Genomic DNA, 19,199 nt, shown 5'->3' on the forward strand with positions numbered 1-19,199 from the left:
CTAGAAAAAAATCTTGAACCTAATATAAAATTGCACTGCTTGGGATTTCCATTCGTACTTTCAAAGATTGAACATAAAATTTTATTGATATGTGCCCCATACGATTTAAAAGGTTTCTTAGATCGTAAGTCGATGAAATCTTAAACAGATTTTTTTGAAGAAAAGGAATAATAAATCTGAAAATGTCAGCATAAAATATCATTTTTTATTCAAATGGAAATGTATTTTATAAAAATATAGAGTATTATATCTTACTTCAATTGAAACTACTTATTTCAATATTATTCTACGAAGAAGTTGAACAAAGCAAATTCGTAATAAGCCTACTTAGGACTTGTAGAAGTCTAGACAAATTAGATTCAATAGAAATAGTTTGATAAAGAACAAGTAAACTTTGAAAATATACTTACGAAATACTTTATGAAACAATAAAACGAATAAATGTTGCGTAGTAACGGTCGTGAATATTTTTTTATGATTCATAGATTTTTTTAAAATTCTGATTGAACTTAGGACACGTTGTTTTAACAATCTTCTTTAGTATATACTCGTAAAGAAGATTGTCGCACTTTGTCTAACCCCGGAATTGAACCCGAAACTTTATGATCTGCTGTCGGATATAACTGCATCGGCGCCACAAAGACGTGCTAGTCTCCTAAAGTAGAATAAAAGCGAAAACAACAAAATGAGAGTAATGAAAACCGGCAAGGGAATAAAAAGAAAATCTATGCATAGTAATTACGCCTGTAATAAACCAGTAATATGGTTTAATTTCTCGAAACGATCGCCGCTTGAATACCAATGCTTAATCCTATAAATTAACAATCACAGTTTACAACCGGGACACACGAGTATTACCAAAACCTCCTATAATTTAGGGAATATAGCATATAAATTTAGATTTTAGAATATTAATTGCAGCTTACTGACTTTGTATTGTGTGTTTCAATTGAAATTACCATTTGGCTTATTTACACAAAGTAATATTATTAAAGTAAACGATCTGTGGGTTATGCAACCCTTGGCGCGGTCACTCCAAAGATGGGTGACCGCATAGTGGTATTTGAACTGGGCGTCTCCGTGCTTCTGAGGGCACGTTAAAAGTCGGTCCCGGCTGTTATCTACTACGATAACAGTCGTTAAGCCATGTCAAAGGCCTTCGGGCGGCTTGAACAACTTTGACACTAGGTTGACCACTAACCATACGATAAGAAGATAAGAAGAAGAATGACTACCGTACATACTAATATACGAGTATATTTTGTAAACTTCTAAGATACAATGTTTTGGTTGAAAAAAGTGTTACTATGCCTTCAAACCCTTTGCTTTGTAGACCATAAAGCTGATATAGCACACGGTAAATGGTGCAAGTATCATTACATAATTCTGATTTTATACATATAATGACCAACTGCAGGCTATTTCATACGCATTTGTGAAATTAATTTCGTTATCTGCCACGTATTTCGTATACAAATAAATTATACTGGTAAAATATTTTTGAATTTAAAACACCAACGAAGTGTAACTATTAAATAATACGTGCATAACGAATTTACCCGATATTGTATTTCAGTTTGAACGAATTAATCGAATGGTTGGACGTAATGTATATCCAATGGTTTCGCGAATCAAAAGTGCTATCGAGTACTTTACAATTATAAAACGTTCATACAAGTTTTCAATGCAATTAATTTATGATTTATTTTGTTTTAATACGTTTGTGCTGTTTTAATGAAAAGCATAGGTTTTTCGTTTTATTTTCATTTAAATATGTATTTCATAATAATGTGTATACAGCCAGTTGCGCTCATTAGTCGATAAACAAATAAATAAGTTCGGCAGCCTTTTGTGTCCAGATTACTGAGATAAAAAACTACTTAGAACTATTTAAGCTGAGATTTTTTGTGCTACGGAGAATACGATAAAAATCATTCCTTTCAGCAGAAAATTAAAATTACGTTTAATGTATTAAAACCTTCCGTCAGTTCTAGCAACTGTGACTTCTCTACTGAAAATACAGAAAAATTAAAAATAATATATGTTCTTATATACCTGTGTTTGCTGTTTACTTTTTCAACGAAATCATTACAATAATATAAATTGAGCTGAAATTTCACCGAATTTCTCTTTAATAAATACCGAATACTTATGGAATACGCTGAAAATATTACTTATTTAATATTATTCAAGTATTTTATGAGCCAACGCTTCCCTTTACATATCCTGATATAAAATATAAATAAATTCTTGTGTAATAAATCAGAGAATACATCAAAAAGATAAAATATGTGCAGGTATTTATTTTATTCGTATATTCTTCTATTGTATATTTTTATGATAATATTTGTTGAAGCTCTAAACAAATTTTATATACAGGGTGGGCCGCGGAGTTTTGCGAATTTGAAAAATTCATAAAAAAAAAAACAAAAGTAATATTAAAACCAATTTATTTTTAAATTGAAGTTAACATTTGGGAAAATCATTTCTCAAAAATAACACTATCCAGATGCGCACCATCTCGCTGCAAACATTCTTAGAATCTCGACTTCAAATTGACATAAACTCGTTCGCACATGGCGCGCGGAATAGCGGCCATTTCTTCGCGGATAATGGCCTTCAACTTTGCAATCGTGGTCGGATTATTATTGTAGACTCTACTTTTCATGATTCTATTGCTCATGTAGCCCCATAGGAAAAAATCTGGTGGAGTTAAATCCGGAGTCCTCGGTGGCCATGGAAAGTCACCTCGGCGCGAAATGAGTTTTCCAGCAAACATCTCCTTTACTACAGCCAAACTCTCGTTAGAGGTATGGCAAGTGGCGTCATCTTGTTGAAACCATGTCGCACTATTGTACCCTCGAAATTCTGACAGTTGCGGGAAAAATAAATTGCCCAACAAGGCTGTGAATCGCTCAGTATTTACTGTCACAGAATTCCCTCGCTGGTCTGTACGGAAGCTCTGACTTTGTGTATGTTTTCATCTGTCCTTTTCGTCCTTTCGGGCCCCTTAGGTTTCTGATTAAGGGTCGAACCGGTAGCCTCGAACTTTCTGACTCACGCCCTAATCAAACTTTCACTCGGACACTGTTTTAAATCATGCATCCATAGTAAGAGCGAAATGAACGTCGAAAAATAACGCACAAATCAGCATTTTTGTAATAATTTTTTACACAGAACACAGCTGTTCACCCGTAAAGTGCTCCATTGCGACTAAATTTCCGAAGCCCGAGCTACAGATCCCCACCTCCCGCGCTCCGCTCCCGTCCCCCGTTCCAACGCTATAGCGATTTTAAATTCGTAAAACTCCGTGGCCCACCCTGTATTTATTTACAGAACTTGATTTATGCCATACTTTAACATACTCGATATGTCATGAACGAGTGTGATATTTTTACTACATAGTACAACGTTGTTTTTTCGAAGTTTGTTCAGACTTTGTTGAGTTTATTGCCCGTGTTTATTTATTTGTTTGAAAGGATACACAAAACAAAACGTAGTACATTTTAGGATATTATAACATATAAGATTTGATGGATGATTATGGTGAGTCTGAGGAAAAGCTATGGGTTTGTTCTACAAACTAGTTTTTAAATACATATTTACAGGGTGTTATTTATACTGGTTATGCGATTTAGAGATACCTCTAGATCGCATAACCAGTATAAATAACAATACAATTATACAATTGCTCTATTTCAAAGTTTCATCCCATCATCAGTACAATATTTTTTATGCCAGTAGGTTAATCTTTAATTGATTAGTAAATAAACAGATGCCTAACATACTTCAACAAATGACGTCTAAAAGCAGATCAAATTCGACTTCTCAAAGCAAACAAGAGAGTTTCGATCACAATAACCTTGTAAGTGAGACATAAACAGGAAAATATCGAACACTTGTGTTTTCACACAGAAACACATAAAATACGACACAAAAACCAAAGGTGTAAAAGGAAAAATAACAAACTGCGGCAAAGATAACAAAAATAACTGGTGCAATTTGCGTTTTGATTTTTCGATGGTACAAAAACCTTCCCGTGGCAATCTAACACGTCCTTGTTATATTATGGCCTGCGTACTACAAGAATTTTATTTGGTAACAGGCTCAGAATACAAATTTAGCGAAAACTTGCTGAAGTTTTTCGTATGTTACGCGTTATGTGACTACCGTTTTAATGAATCACTGTCCTTGAGAACGATTGAAGTTTGTTTGTTTTATCATTCTAAATATTATTATATTGTTATCAAGTAAACTGCACGTTTGGCGCAGTGGTTTAAGCGGTCACCTCGCCGCAATAACCGTAGTGCCGCGTGTGGCGGGTTCGAATCCCACCCGGGACAAATATTTGTGTGATGAGCACGAGTATTTGTTCTGAGCCTGGATGTTAATTTATCTATATAAGTATGTATTTAGAAGTATATAAGTATATTTATCAGTGGTCTGGTTACCATAGTACAAGCTCTGCTTAGTTTGGAATCAGATGACCGTGTGTGAGTTGTCCAAAAATATTTATTATTATTTATTTATATTGATTAACCATTCTATTAAAACTAAGCGTCATAAGTATACTATGTAATATGCCAATAAATATGACGCATAAGACTTTCCTTAAACTGTAATTTACTGTACTGTAACCGTTTAGGGGTTCTTACGTGCAATATTTCTGACAGTTACCATATAGTGACAATTACTATTGCATGTCAACATACCATATAATTATATATATTTTAAAACCGTAGTAATAATAGTTTTAATAACTATTCTTAACAGTATAATATAAAGAAGAAATAAAAATATCTAAAGCATATTATACGCAAAAATAAAACCTTTCTTTTTCCAGTGCTTCCATTTTGTTTCTTTTCTGCTATGTATAAAACTCATTTCTTTTATCTCATTGCGTATAATTATTCTTTTATACTCTTTATAATACACTACAATTAGTACACACTATCTCATTGTTTAATATTACCCAGTATTATAAATGAAGCTACCACTACTTACAGTCATATTGTTCGAATAATATTTCCTAAACACATTGCAGGTATTCAAACAGGAAGAATATCAACCAAAATATATTATTTATTCGCAAGATGACAGTACTCCCATAAAATATGGGGAAGAGTCATGTTTCACCAAGGATTTATAGCTAAGGAAATTAAGGGACATTAATCTTTTAAGTCCCGTAGCGACAACAAATTTGTCGCGCCACTGTTTCGGCAACCAGAGCGGAAATGTACTGTCAGTTAAATAAATAATAGAATGGACATGGAGAGCTCAGGTGGAAGGTATTCTGGTTATTTTCGTAAATTGGATCCGGATGGACGGTATACGTACGCGTAGATTCGTCAAAAACAACGGCCTTTATTTAAATCCCATGAGAGTCACAAGTCTTATTGCTTTTTGGAGCCGTAGTTTGTCATTAAGACTGGATTTTTTTGTTTTTTTAAGCCCTATGGAAATCGACGTGATGGAAATATATCACACAAAATATAAATGAAACTTTGATTTTAATTAGTTCTCTAAAAACCTATCAATAATTGTAATACTTAAGTTGATCTAAATCTTTGTCAATAATAAAATAGAAGAGAAAAGTAGTATTTTCTTGTGTTCAAAGTCTTCCATCAAACATCACGAAGACATTTCCTCGAAGCCAAGTAAATACTAAATGGAGTGTCAATAATCCGAACTGGCTTGCACGCGATGAAGCCACGATACCATTGCGTTTAAATACCAAGTGTTTCATCAATGCACAACGCCTTCAATACTGAATACATCAAGCCCGAGGCTTTAGGGCCGTCATAAAACAAGCCAAGGCTCAAATGTGCCGCGTTTTTCCTGGTACGGTCAGCAGAGACATAAAAAGAATTAGGGACGAAGCTTTTATAAAAAAAATGTGCTACCAAGAGCAATTACTACATCAGTCTTGCAGCCGACGTGACACGCATTGTGATGGTATGTTTTTTGCCTACGGTACTTGAGAAAAATTGCCCTAGTTCTGACATTTTTATTGGTGGTCATTTAAAACCAATTTGTTGTGGTATAAAAGAGTATGTTTATTTGTAGAGTGTATCGGATTTGATTCAATATAGTGGCAGAAGGCTTACAGAGAGTCACGTGCGTGTATCGTTTATTCTCGGAAGGAATAGACACACCAATCCAATAACTTGATACAACAGTGGGATGCGTGATGCATTCAGAATGTTCCTCATAACTCTGTTACATGAATGTATTGGAGATATTGAACCACAGAGTCTGAGGAAGAGAATGTATTTCAATCGATATTCGGAAACAGAATGGATAGAAACAAAGACAGTATAAATTTCAAGGTTCCGAAAACAATTAAGCGTAATTTTTGTAAAAGCGTTTAACAGATATAACAAGCTCGAATAAAAAATATTCTTAACTCCTAATGCTACATGATAAATATATCGCATCCCCGGTGCAATACTGTCACTTATGCAAAAATGTAGTTTTTCAGGAGAAGCATTTAAAACGTTGACACTTCACACAACAATGACTTTATAACATATCTATAGATTTGTTTTTTTTTTACAAAAGTGACAGTGTTGCACCGGGAGTGCGATATGTATGTTGTACAAAAGGTACAAAATGTATGTATGAATATGTTATAGGACTTTGTTGATCCTTGAATGTAACTCCGTACGATAAGAAAACTCGCGATCACTGAACCAGTCAAAACTTTATAACAAAAACTATTTCAAAACTTTCCAAATAAATCTAACTGGAAACGAAAATTATAATTTTATTTTGCTCACCGTCCTGCCAACTTTGTCTATAATATACCCTTCTATGCAATAGAAGCACCATCGTTTCAAAGGCGCAGCGTTTCACATAAAAATACCCATAGACCTTAAGTATGAGGAAAAAACGGGTCCCTCCATTAATTCCACGGGCTACGGACCGACAGCAGATACCGGTACTTGACGAAAACTAATCTTTGACTAAATACGCTTATCTGAATGAGAAAATGTTTCATTAAGCTAATTTCGATAATTTCGATGAGATCATTTCAACAGGGTGACTGATGCATTTTACATTGTAAGAAAGCATATTGGGATGTGTTAAGCTGCGAATGTAGTAGTTGTACTTGTTTCAGTTACACGAGGACAGAAATTATATAATATGGCACATCTTGGCTAAGAGCAGAGAATAAGTCATAATATATCATAAAGGGTCTCATTAAAATAATACGAAATATTAAAAAAAAACTTTTGTGGCTTAAGAATTTGGGAACTGAAATGTAGTTTAATTAGTATCTTGGTCATTTATACTTACATGCTAAACTTATGCATCCTGTTTATAAATCAAATCGACTTTGGTCGAAGCTTCAAACGAAAATAGATCAAGTCAATAATTTCTAATTAATGTTTATTACATCAAACATAGTTTGCCTTCATGTTACATACGTAATTACAAGGAGTTTTTAATGTAATGTGTAATCAGTGAATTGTTGTGAAAAATTCGTGTCATTACATAAAGGGGTTTTGTGTTTGTGTTCATGTGCCCTTTGTTTTAGGTAGAAAACGCCTCGGATTCCGTATATTTTCAACCGTTATTTTTATTATTAAGTGTGGAAAATATTGAAGATGTTTGTATTTTTCCAAACATCTATACTAATGCAAAGTTCAAGCTAGCAAAATATACCGAACGAACACACAGAGAAAGTGATAAGTACGAAAAGTCAAACTGCCTTGAATTCCGAATAAGTTCGATAAGTTGGAAAGCCAATAAATCTGCTTCCTTCCTGAAGAGCGAGCGACAAAAGAAAACAACTTGACTGGAATAAACTAACAACCACAAAAGGGAAAATTGACTCGACTTAAAATGTATAAGAAAATTGAAACAATTACGAAATTGCAGTAATTATACTAAAATATAATTAGAGTAATTTACTGAGTCTTAGTTAGCGATATCTAAAATTCTGTAGCAAATTATCTAAAGTAACTTTATCTACGGAGATGTTGGAAGGCGAGACCTGTAAGCCATTTACGTGCAGGGCACGTCACCATTAAGCCATAGAGTGGACAATGCTTTTATCAGACAATAGCCATTAAATATTCAGCGTCAGTACAATAATTGGTTCGTTACCTCCCTCCAAAATATTAAAACGTATTTCTTCCTGAACTTTCCGATTGTATCCGCTTTTCAAAGTAAAATTTTAATTTTCATCCATTCATTATTATTTTAAAACGAGGGCGACGTTTCGTTTTAAATATTTTGAAGGCTGAATTCGGATTTGTATCAGATATTTTATGATTTTAACAAACGAATTGTTTCAGTTTTATCAAAATATTTATGTTTTATTTTGTAAAAATATTGTTTCAGATAAATTTCACTGGTGTGAATTTAGTTGATGACACAAATGCTGCCGTATCACAGTACACTGTAAAAACAGAATTCATAATATTCGACACTCAGGATTTTATTTTACGGGCGGCGAAAATATTCCTTTATTAAAAGTACAGAGGCGTAAATACTTTTACAGTCAAAAAGCGAACACTCATAAAAGTATTGATTTTGATACAAACAATTCCTTTTCAGGTCAAACAGACAAATACTTCGAAAACTAGACATCAACTTACGTAATACACATTTCTTTGGAAACACCTATCAAAAGACCCGTGTCACAAACAAAACCTATTAAAAACTTTGTATTGTTACTAGTGCTAAACTTTTCACTACGATACGGGTTTTTATACAACATACTGTAACCCTAAAAACTAGTAACCGGTGGGGTTAAAGTAATGCAATTAAAAGTTGGTAGCGTGCGACACTAGAGCCTTTGTGCTACAATTACGTACATAAGTGGTTATACCGGTGTTACTGTAGGGTTAAATGCTCTCTCTGACGTTTGTTATGTGTAGTTACTGCCGCGGGTTTTTCAGGGTTATAGTTTTATGTGCTCGTGGCTATTATCTTGACGGTTTTATGACTGTTTTGAGCTTTACACGATAGCGTCTTATTGAATAAACTATTCATAGTTTTGTGATTGAATTCTTATTGTATGTGTTTTTTCCATCGTAAGCATCAAGAGGCGAAAAGTAAACACAATATCGTAGTAATATTTTTTCACAATTAAAATTAACTTGAAAGCAAATCTATGTTAATAAAGACGTAAAAATCTATACTAATATTATAAAAAGGAAAAATTTGTATGCAAGTATGTTTGTGTGCATTTGTAACGAATTGGCTCAAATGGTACTGGACTGATTTTTCAAATTATTTTGTAATTTAAATGCTACGTTAATACTGATTAAAATACACTATTTTAGTAGCAAGGAAAAAAAAATAACGATACTACTAAAACTGCAAAAAATTGAAAAAAATTATGCGAACCGTGCGAATCCGGAACGGGCTACTAGTGTTTTAAACAAATTATTTTAATACGGAGTCAATTATTTATAATATAATTTAACTCTATTAGCTAAACAAAAGGTTTAAAAAGTTCTACGCTTCAAAATTCTGCTACCTAGTAAGCCATGCAATATGTACGTCGTGCATAACTGCACATGACAGTAGTCGAGGTCCACGGACCGTTGATGGATTGATGGCTTTATTGGCCACTGTGGACCGTTCCATTTACACTAGCTTAACATATTGGATGTTTGAATTTTTAGGCTCAAATAATCATTGTTGACTTTCGGAAATAAACTACAAAAATGGTATTTTTTATTTGAATAGTCGAAGGTGTAACGAAAATTATATCAAATATTAAGAACTTGAACTTGATGTTTTTGGCAAATTATGGTTATGTACGTAGTATCTTGATTGATGTTTCAACAGTAAATTCTCATTTCTCAAAATACTCCTTATCATATGTAGCCAAAAAAACAATGCCGGTTTTTTTACTATCTATTAGAATGTGATGAAAACTATTAAACCTCTTAAATACTTTTTACAGGCTTTCCCCAAAATATATATTTCGTAAGTCAAAGGTGTTTGTTTACTTGAAGTAAAAATCCAAAATCTCTGCATCGACACTAATGATTTTTAAACTTAGCTATCATTGCTTCTTGTAAACATTATTAACGAGATTTCTGTACAATAAATTTTGTAGTTTCGCTCTCTCTTATTTGTTTCGTGGGTGTAGTTAGAATTAAATCAAGCGGCAAAGCAATTTCAGTTGTGGTTTGATACAGAGTCTCTGCGGCCGCGTTAAACAGTGCGTCTTGGTTTGTGCTAAGTCGTTATACAGATAGGCTTCACCGCAGTCATTGACCGCTTTTCATATTGTACTGTATTTGTGAAGATAGTGAACCAATTGGTATTCAGCTTTTGAGAATTTATTTCGGCACAAACTAAATATTTAACGATGTTGTATTACCGTGATTTTATGCTCAATAGTTCTTTAAAATGTCTAAGTATTTTTTTAAGTAATTTTATTTAAGAAGACCTTCAATAATATAATATACTATCGAACATTTTCAAACATTGCTTTTTATTATGACACGAGCAGTTATACTTGGAGATAGCGCAGCTAGTAAAATAATACACCCAATTTATGCCATTTGCAACATGATTTACTAGAGGACACAAAAAGATTCTTCGATCATTTATATGCCACACAAAATACTTGAAAAACTATAACAATAAAATAGACAATTATTTGATGACATCAACATATAAAAACTACGCACAAACATTATGCGAATAATAAACAGTAAGTACTCAGGAACAAACAACTATAAAGCCTAGTACATAACTATAGCAACAATAGTACAAGAGCCTGTTATGTACTCTCATGAAGGTTTTATACCTAGGTTTATATGTCTAGGGAACTATCGTGAACATTATCATAAAGGCTAAGATGTAATTAAGAAATGAAGTTAGCCCTAAAAAGATAGAAGGCTCTGGGATAAAAGGTTTCATCTCTTTATTGTATAGTTCGTTATGTTTTTATGTTTCTTTGTTATTATTTACAAGTGGACATTGTATGTTTGCATGAGCAAGCCGAATTGAAAAACTAGAATTATTGAAAAATACAAAGACGAAATAGAAATAGAAAGCTATTAATTAGGGACAACGGCTGGATAGGCGCTAAGTGCGATTGGCAACTTTTACTAAGTGAATCTGAGTAAGGTATCTGAAAAAAAATATATATTATGCAATATAGTCGGTGTGATAGCCGTGGAGGTTTAAAAGTAGATTTCAACTTTCTGAGTTTTTAACAACGAAACGAATCTCAAACTTCCTAAATAATTTATTAAATACAGGTATTTAAAAGTTAATGACTTAATTATTCAATAATGCTAAGAATAAAACCACGATTAAATATTTAAAAGTCTCTTCTTAATCACTTTAAGCACCATTACTTATTACCTTCCCACAATTTCCATATTAGCCCCCCACAAAACGACTTAAACATTCTTAGTACACAACCTTGCGAAAGAACATTACGCTACAGCATTTTATACGAAGTAAAACGACGCTACTTTATTTAAGTCTAAAGTCTAAATTACCTCCGAGCACTTGATAGCTTAACGAGAAATACTTCGCCGGAACATTAACACCCTATTGCTTTTATAATAGCTGCTAAATAAACGCATTATGTAATTGATTATTGTTCCTTGTTTATTTATGGACAGGTCGTTTGGAAGGTGAGTTTCTTAACAATAAGGTATCGAGTATTTTGACATTATTTAGGACTAGCTAGTTCGCACAGCTCCATTTCAGTCTATTATCTCGTGAACAAAATAACAACTGGCCTTTGTTTCATCGCTGGTATTCAACTATCGTCATGTTAAATGTATGAGTGGAAGAGTAACAGAGATAATTTTTTAATAAGTACGGTTGCATATAATTGTGTCATTTTGTTTTTCAACGGGCAACGTGTGTCTATACTCTACATAATTCTTTCTGAAAATACAATAATCCGGAACTATAACGGTTCAAAATGCAATACTTCAATATGCGACGAACACGCCGCTTTCATTGTCCGTTTGTCTTTTTCAAAAGACAATTTTCAACACCGGAAATGTACCAGAATATTACAACATACAATTTACGTCCACAAATTACAAGTCAACTCAAAATATTTCAACTTCAACACGCAGTCGCAGTTCCATTTACATCTACCACTAACGATGTGACCCAAAAAATTATGACCCTCACAGAAATATATAACTCATTGAATTAAATTGAGCATACCTAAAATTCAGGTGCAAAATTCACACGTTTTTCATTCGGAAAAGTACCAAAAACGGGAAATGTTTGAAGGTGGTGTCTTGAAGCAAATTGTGACTATTATTCGGGCCATTACGTATGTTCAAATCACCATCAAACGAGCAATTTGACTCCGTCGCCTCCCTCAAGTTGAATGGAGGAAAAATTTTAATTAACTTCATTCGCACTCATTATTTTACTTGAAAAACGAAAGGCTAGACTTTTACGGAGAAGTACTAAGCTTTATTTGCTTTTATTGTGCCTGTTGTAATTACAACGCGGTGGGTAGTGAAATGCGTATATTTTTTAAGTTTATATTTTTCAAGCATTAGTTTTCCGCCCGCGGTTTTGCCCACATGCAATTTCACCCCATTCAGATGGGATTTTCCAAAAATCCTCTCTTAGTACTTCTATACATTTTCTAAGGAATCTTCATACCAAATTTCAACTTTCTGAACTCAGTAGTTTCGGCTGTGCGTTGTCCATCAGTCAGTCACTCGATAACGGAAAAGTTTTATATCTATTGATTGTGAAGTATGGCTACTTCAAATATAAATATTCTATTTGTATACTTGACCTTTAGTTCTACTTTATATTGTGATGGTGATATTATAAAACTATAATAGTCATCGTTTAGAAACTATTTACGAAAATAGCTTGCAATCGATACCTAAAAAGTAGACCATATTCGTTTATTAAGTATAGAACGCATTAAGGCACAACATTTCTATAAATAAAAATGAATCGATCAACTAAACTAAATTGGATAATTATTTTTAATATGTTTGTTACTGTCAGGACAAGGTTTGTACAGGATCGATGGGATAGAAATTTCCGCAGGAACGAAATCAACGGGATTACATTGTACTCTACCCGGACGAAGTCGGAGCAATCTGCTAGTTATAAAATAAATATACAGATAAACTACATGACTCAAGGTAAACAAAACTGTAATGTCTTCAACGGAAAATGTGCTTTATACAACAACAATTTAAGTGTTAAATTCCTACAAACTCATTATTGTACAGTACTTGAATTCATGCATTTGTAAACGTTAGTCTGCAATTAACATAACTGAGCTTCGGATCTTGTCGCTTACGACCTTTATTACTTAGTAACGTTGATTACAGTGAAATTGTGTTAACACATTCGTGTAAATGCGATTACTATCTCTGAACCTATAGAAGGTATGTATAGTTAGACTGTATGTTTCGTTTCTTATCGTGTGACTTAATATTCAACTATTCGAACGAAGTATTTATTTCATGCCAATTTTTTGTCTAAAATGCAAGAACGCAAGTATTTTCTGTTTTCAAAAACAACTCAGTCATCTATAACTGCACTTCATAGGGAAATGTGAATAACTTGAATACATAATAATACATTTCATGTGCATATACACATAGCTATGTTTTTAGTGTTAAATTGGTTTTTACCACTAATTAATAAGAAGTATTTTAAAGTAATGAAATAATTAGTTATTATATTCTCTTACTAACTGGTAAAGTACACTTTTAGTTAAATATTTGAGTGTTCTAAGTAACTACGCATATTTCCGTCATTACCATATTCTTAAAACTTAAACTAGCTGCTTAAAATTCCCGCAAATATTTCTCAAACTACGCAAGCGACATCAGAAGTTGTTAATATTTAAATAGCTTAACAAACTTTGTACCATAATCCGTCAACTTAGTAGGGAGCCTTGTATGCAAGGTTCGGAGTATATTTTTTTTTAATTTAGCGCTCTGCGACCTGTAAGCTTAGGCAACTGATAGTGGCCTGTTTGATACAGGTACTTTATTTTGGACTAGAGGCCGCCTGCAACTGCGTCCGCGTTGAAACCCTTCCCGTGTAAATCCCGATCCCTCGGGAACTCCGGGATAAAAAGTAGCCTATGTCTTATTCTGGGTCTTCAGCTACCTATATTCCAAATTTCATCGTAATCGATTCAGTAGTATTGGCATGAAAGAGTAACAAACATTCATACATATGTACATACATACATACATACTCACAAACTTTTGCATTTATAATATTAGTAGGATAGTAGGATACACACAAAATAATATTTTATAGTCTAGATTTATCGTGCATGCTAAGGCTCTCTACTAAGTTGTTGGACTATATCTAAACCGCTGTAGACTTACATAAAATATTAAATACATTTTTTTCACGTTTCAGGGGCCATTATGGTTTTTTTATTTAAACTTTCAACTCCATGTAACATCCGGGGTGTATAAATTTAACAAATTAGTGAAGGGTAGCAATAAAAAAGTTTTTTTAAACCCTTTTGTAATTACAAGCCGATGTTGGCTCGCGTGAGAAAAGCAAGGGTAAACCTAATTAAGATATTTAAATTTTAAGCAGGTATTTTAAATTATCGTGATTTACGTGTTGATGCATTGAATTATTGTTGTATGCATCTAAGTTATTTACTAAATATTTTAGAACTTAATCAGTAGTTCATAATATAATGTAATTGAATCAAAAACAAAGATGAAAGCATTGTCATAAATTCAATTTAAGTTGCATTTAAAAAGATATCGGTTATAAATTACTTAAGCAATCATTTATTTTACTATAATTTGTAGTTTTAGTATAATGAGTATTAATAACTGATTTTAACATTATCTACTAAGTAAAACGTTAAAACCTTTACAGCGTCTTTAACAATCCTAATTTTTATTTTAAAGAAGTGTTTTCTTTCTACGAAAATCCTTCCTAAATTGCGATTAAAATATGTCACACTAAGAGTAGTGTACAGTGGTAGTTTTAGAAATTTTCTCATCAAACTAACTCCTTTTGCAAAATACGTGCGGGAATTACGAAGTTTGTAACTCATTTCTCCGCACCTATTTAGTTTGTACTTCTTCTACACTTGTGACTGTACATCTGGACTTAAAACTCTGAGCTACATTTTATAGCGAACAGAAGTAAGTTTCGTCAGCTCAAAGTAATGAAGAATAAATTTTGTATTACTAGTTTTTTTTTTGGTTGGTGAATGTTATTGAATTGAATTTAAGTTATAAACTGTTTAAAACTTTATTCAGTACAAGTTCGGCATTCTTACATTTATTTGTATGCCATGTCAATGCATAGTAATTTTATTCAAACGATTTCAACATTTGATTTCAAATATGAATTTCGTAAAAAAATATACGTAATACACCCAGTGGCGTAAAAAGGAAACAATTTTAATAAATTAAGTGTTTGCAGGTAAAACTGGATGATTAGGGACAATCCTCGCGGGAGAAGCCGTAGCGGATTTTTTTCTACAAAAATCTGAAAGCAGGGTCCGTAAAATGTAAAAAGGTGCGGAAAGGACTTCTCAAGCGGCCCGAGGACGCAAGTTTTAATAACATTGGATTTTACTTTGATGGGAGCCGGGAACTTTAAAGAATAGTATTTCTGCCCGACTAAGAAATTAAGTAGAAAAGTAAGGATGAAATTACGTCATGCGTTTTTAATATAACTTTGCGCCCGCTTTTATAACTAAGTAATTGTTAAAGTTGTGGACTATCGTCTCCAATTAAGATATTTATGAAGGAACAACAATGAATAAGTTCATTAAAGTTTTCATTTTCTCAAGGCACTACTCGTATAATTAAAATACTAGTTTCATCTACCTTAGATAGCTCTCATCTGATAATATTCGAGTGGCTCTGACAGGTTCTTAAGCCTTTGTGCAGTACCATCTTTCGATGTCAGAGGCTATCTCATAATTTGATCCCGAGGGCACAACACATCTTACGAATTTCTGTGCATCTGCAGTGCACAATCCCCTTTGTAAACGGTCCAACTCAAAACCGTACATACATTTTCATTCAAGAGGTTGGTTCGCTTTGTAGAATCTATTCTAACCACAAAACTTCGTCCAACTCAAAGCCAACAAACTTGATCTTTATTTGTGTGGAAGTTTCCTTATTTTGTTTCCAAGATTAAATTAAATATTACGTCGGAAAACTCCGTTTGTGTCCGTAAAAGTTGAAGAATTAATGATGACGATAGCTCTTCCGGTCAAAATGATTCCAGCTAATAATATTACATAAATTAAAACCGATATTCAGGCTAAAATAACTGGGAAATTTTGTAGGAAATTCAATATTAATATTCAAACACAACCCAGAACTTTGTTGTTCACGACTTTCCAAGTATATTTTGTGCAAACATTTAGTTTAAGGGAGGAGTTGGGGTAAAAATCTTGGAGCGCTGGACGGGCGTCCTTTACTATTTCAAAATTATACTTGCATCACCTGGAAGCGAGATTTAGCGAGGACATGCAGCGGGACCGACAAACTTTCTGCATACATTTTAAGCAAAGTTTCCTCTTATATTGCACCTTTATGTGCTTGTAAAATCTCTGAATGCTTGCAATTTGTCGCGTAGCGATAATTCAGAAGTTTCCCGTATTAGCACTTTGTGTAAATGTTACAACTCTTTATAACTGCATTCGTTTGCAGAAAACATTTGAGATACAAATTGTTGAAAAAATAAAACAAAGTTCGCTGTTCTACTTCACTGTTACTCTATAAAATTACAATAATATATTACGGAATATTGCCACGATAAGGAACATAAATCTCTCGATAATGTCTACGTTTGAAATTCAAAATGAAAGGGTTTTAAATCGATAACGCTTGGCTATTTCGTAACAATTTCGATTAAAGCGAGCTCATTATTTGAGACAAATATTAAAAGTACTTTTAAACATTCCGAGAGCTGGTTATTTTCTTAAAAGGATTGTATTTGGTTAACGTAGATGTCTGTGTTATTACTGGGATCGAAATAAATTAGGTTCCTTTTAAAAAATATACAATATATCATACATTATATATTGTAGGCCACGAAATGAGTGAACAAAATCTATTTATTTTGGGTTGTAAATTGTTGATTTACTAAGTTTGACAATTAATGAATAGCCAAAATGTAATCCTACGACGCCTGTTAGAGGCGCTGATCGGATTTTCACACAAAATTTCTCGATAGCTAGCCGGTTATCGATAGTTGTGGACAACCGCGCTTCAGAAAAATAGAATCTCAAATTCTTCATACGAGAGTTATAAAACTTTACTTCAAGTATAGCACTCCATATCTTGCACGATAGAACTAATGACGTAACGGGCGAGTTCGACGTTCGACTATTCCCCACTAAACTGCGGAAACTTCTAAGTTCAATATCTACATCGTTACTTGACAGATATTACAAAGTTTGTGACGTCACACCACTGCTCCATGTTAGAGATAGTTGACAGTTTATGAGGTAGTTCTTGTATGTAACGATTTATGTACATAATTATGTATTATTAGAGTGAAAACGCGAGTTTTAAACGCGAAGGAAAATATCAATTGAACTAGAGTTCTTTGTCTAGTTGTTGGCCGAAACATTAGGGAGTATAATAGTAAAATTAAATTTAAATTAAAGAATATTTCCCAATAGAAGGACCCAATAACATTTCTTCCCTATATCCCACCTTCTCCAATTTTTGATCAGGACAAACAAAGTGTGGTTTTAGGTATAACATGTGTGTTGGTATGAAAGCAGATAAACGAAATACACCGAATATTTCTTTTAATCGTTGGTTATGTCCTTTTAAACGTAACAAAATGAAGCTATCTACAACCCGGGAGCCATGATTTTGAACCTCAACTTTTATACTAAAATTATAAAAGTAATGAATAGCATAATTTAATTAAAAATTCATGCAGCGAGAGCCATTTTCATTAAACGCAATGTACATATAATGTGGCAAAGTTACATACATCTAAGTAAATTAATTAAGTTTTAATTAAATATGCCTTGTCTGTTGAGGTGGCTTATGAATGCCTTGATACATAACCGAGACATGAGTTTTGAAGTTATCAAGAAATTGGGAGATGCATAACATTTTATGCTGTAGATATTGCATTTAATAACGTTTAAATGGCTTAATATGAAAGCTGAAAGGATATGCATATTTATCTATTATTTATATGGCATCTAAGGTTTTCTTTATGCATCTTTCATGTAGTCACAAATGTTTCGTAATAAACAACTTATAACGATTTACACTTCCTTCTTTGTCTCCAAGCCTCCGTAACGATTCAACGCTATTGTTACTACAATAGAATTCGTAACTAACAAATAGCACCGCGTTATCTACAAAGCAGAGCTGTTTATCTTCGTTTAAAGACACTAAAGCAACTCATTATTCACTCATACTATTTATTACTGTCCAATTTTCTTCGAGAATCTATTGATAATATAGCCATCGATCTAGCGCTTCGACATTTTACTTTATTATTATTTACGATAGCACTTGAAAGGTTCACAAATTATTGACGTTAAATTGACGAAATTGTCACGTCTTGTTGTCAATAGAGCCTTAAATAAAAGCTAAGACCTAAGTGAAATTGAGTGTGATATTTTTACAAGTCTGCCGATTTACGGGCGAGTGCTCTGACGAATGATGTGACCATTTTTTTTAAGGCAGACAGTTATTGGAAACGTGGACCTTTATATGTATCGGATATTTTATTGCTAGCATTTCGCTGAAATCTAGTCATTTCAATGTAGTTTAATAAAAAAGGATTGAAAAATAGTTTTTACATTTTTCAACTGCAGTAGTTTACAGTGTATAAAAATTGCACACATTTATTTCACTTTACACAAAGAAATTTAAATTCCGTCAACCATAACCATCCAACACAAAGTTGGCCAGAAAATAAGCATTAAAATTCCCGACGGAGGCATACAGTGGACATAAAATAACCAGCTTAAATTATTTTCATCACAACAGTGGCCTCGGTCACCGTACTCCCTAGACTCCCAAATGTAACCAAGAAATTATACTTTTGCATTAGCTAGCAGTTTCGTTTAGTTAGCCTGCTACAAAAACTTTTCACATTTATTCAGAAAAGTTGTTCTATTCTCGCATCTGGTGGAGGCTGTAGTCAACCTTCGAAAGCTCGACAACTAGATTTGATTGTACTCCGCAGAATTGAACTCGGGCTGTAATAAACGGCCGCTGTAATTC

The 19,199-nt window shown here is 33.1% G+C and overlaps 1 protein-coding gene across 9 annotated transcripts in view; it reads right to left on the bottom strand.

Annotated features, from left to right (window-relative positions):
• Positions 1 to 19,199, bottom strand: part of LOC142978874 (protein unc-13 homolog B-like) — a 373,594-nt gene that overhangs the window by 33,524 nt on the left and 320,871 nt on the right. The window lies entirely within an intron of this gene.

Source organism: Anticarsia gemmatalis, chromosome 15 (genome assembly GCF_050436995.1).
Source record: "Anticarsia gemmatalis isolate Benzon Research Colony breed Stoneville strain chromosome 15, ilAntGemm2 primary, whole genome shotgun sequence".
In the NCBI taxonomy this organism is placed as follows: Eukaryota; Metazoa; Arthropoda; class Insecta; order Lepidoptera; family Erebidae; genus Anticarsia; species Anticarsia gemmatalis.